This window comes from Lathyrus oleraceus, chromosome 3 (assembly GCF_024323335.1).
Source record: "Lathyrus oleraceus cultivar Zhongwan6 chromosome 3, CAAS_Psat_ZW6_1.0, whole genome shotgun sequence".
In the NCBI taxonomy this organism is placed as follows: Eukaryota; Viridiplantae; Streptophyta; class Magnoliopsida; order Fabales; family Fabaceae; genus Lathyrus; species Lathyrus oleraceus.
Window position 1 is genome coordinate 483,687,003 of NC_066581.1, and position 2,687 is coordinate 483,689,689.

A 2,687-nucleotide genomic window follows, 5' to 3' on the forward strand; every position below is an offset into this window, starting at 1 on the left:
AGTCGTCATAGGAAGACGTCCATCACTAGCCTGTTCAACATATGCCAAGGTCCGTCAGAATCACTGAGGGGATATCTCACCTGCTTCAATGAAGCCACCATCAAGGTTGTCCCTCTGAACCAAGAAATATTTATGGGAGCGTTCCAAAACGGACTTAAGGTGGGGCCATTCAGTGAATCCCTCGCCCAAAATCCGACAATCACACTCACCGAAGTAGTTGCAAGGACGGAGTGCTAAATTAAAGGAGATGAAAGAAAGGCTAAAAAGAAGGATCACAACACCAAATAGCGCGTCCCCGACACTAAGAGCTCTCATCTCTCAAGGAAAAACAGACACACCTTGCACATGAAGGACAAATCCCTATTCAAAAGGGCGGGAAAAGCAGTGGAGAGTTTCACGCCTTTGAATACCCGCCGAGAACACATCTAACGCGAGGTGCTCCACCTACATAACATCCCGACGTTGCATGCCCCTAGGTTCGAGGTAATGGAATTTGATCCTGGAAGGTGGTGCAAATTTTACAGGGTTAAAGGACATCATATAAATGATTTCTACAAGTTAAAGAAAGAAATAAAAAGGCTGATTCATGAGGGCCACCTCAAGAAGTATATGGATGACGGCTCCTCCAACCCAAGGAAACAAAGTAACCCGCATGAGCGAGAAGATGGCATGGACCTTGGGCCACGGAAGGCCAAAGAAGCACCCCAGGGAAAAAGAGAGAAAGTGGTATGTTATACCTTATAACACCATAGTTGGAGGATTTGTCGGGGCGGCAAGAACAGTTCCGCTCGCAAAAGATACGCCATCATGTTGTGAGTACATAAGACCTCCTCGAGATCACAAGTACGAAGGCAAGAAAAGTTGAGGTTATCTTCTTGGAAGAAGATGCATTCGACGTCCATCTTCACAATGATGACCCTATGGTCATCACCATTTAGTGCGAAGAATGAGAGATCAAAAGAGTCATGGTCGACCAGGTAAGATCTGTTGATATATTATATTGGGATGCCTTCTAGATATTGTGTCTCAACCTCAAAGACCTAAATCCCTTCAAGGGATCGTTGGTTGGATTCTCGGGAGAACATGTGTAGGTGAAAGGCTACCTCACCCTAAGAATCACGTTCAAAGAGCAGGACAGTGCCAAGGAAATAAAATTTAAGTATTTAGTCATTAAAGCATCTTCCTCATATAATATGATTATTGGGAAACTAACTTTTTACCAATTGGGAGCCTCTTTATCTACCTTATATTTATGCATGAAGTACCCGCTCCCTAATGGGCGAGTGGGAGTGGTTCGAGGATATCAAGAAATCGCAAGGAATTGTTACGTAGAAAGCCTCAAGTTGAATAGGACACACCTTTCAGGCGTCAGGATGAGAAAGGCCAACATGGGATACCGCCGCCCAAAGAAACTGGCGAAAGCAAGGAAGTTTCCAATCCAACCTCACGTCACGGTGAAGCCTGGAAGAATGAGGGAATCCTTTCTTATTTGGAACTGTTTATGCAGTCATTCTATTGCTTTCAATTTTACATTTAGTAATTTTATCCTTTGTTATTTACTTAGTTTGACACTTTTCCACAAGCGAGTATTTAAAACTCTGTCAGTTGTAAGGATAAGTTATTGATTGTGATGCCTTCTTTTCCCTCTGCACCTCCCTGGAAGCGAGGGTTTTAATGAGGCATATCATCCTTATTTTATCTATGTTTATTCTATCATGCCATATGTATGCAGGAAATCCAGATCCATGGGAGCCAAATAATTATATTTGTTAGATCCCTTAAGGAAGGATCCTTGCCGCCCATGGAGGCAGTTATATTTGCTAGATTCTCCAAGGGAGAATCCTTGCCAACCATGGAGGAAAATATATTTTATGGATCCCCCAAGGGAGGATCCTTGCCACCCATAGATACAATTATATTGACTGGATCCCTCAATGGATGATCTTTTCCGTCCATAGAGGCAATTATATTTGTTGGATCCCCCAAGGGAGGATCCTTATCGCCCATAGAGGAAATTATATTTGGTGGATCCCCAGAGAGAGGATCTTTGCCATCCATAGACATAATTATATTTGTTGGATCCCCAAAGGGAGGATCCTTTCCGCCCATAGAGACAATTATATTTATTGGATCCTCAAAAGGATGATCATTACCTCCCATATAGGCAATTACATTTTCTAGATCCCAAGGGAGGATCCTTATTGCCCATAGAGGCCATTATATTTGTTGGATCCCCCAAGGGAGGATCCTTGCCGCCCATAGAAGCAATTATATTTGCTGGATCCCCCAACAAATGTTCCTTTCTGCCCCCTCAGAGGCAACCATAGCAAGAAGACATCTTAAGGTTACGGAAAAATAACAGAGTATTTAACACTAAAAAAATCAATATAAAGACGCACACAAGGGGATACCGCTGTCAAAAATGGTTACAAAAACCCCAAAAGGATAAACAAGATTACAACCCAAAAAGAAAATAAATCATTCTTCATCCACCAGCTCCTCATCTAGAACCACCTTAAAAGGGTCCAAGGGGATTAAATCCAGACGGGGATAAAGGAGAGACATCCACCTTCTCGCCTCCTCGAAGTGATGAATAGAGGCCGCCACGGTGTCATCCGTAAGATGAGACACCCGCTCCTTCATACCCTCAAGAGCGCTTTGGGCCATTCCTTCGGCAAGTAACTCCA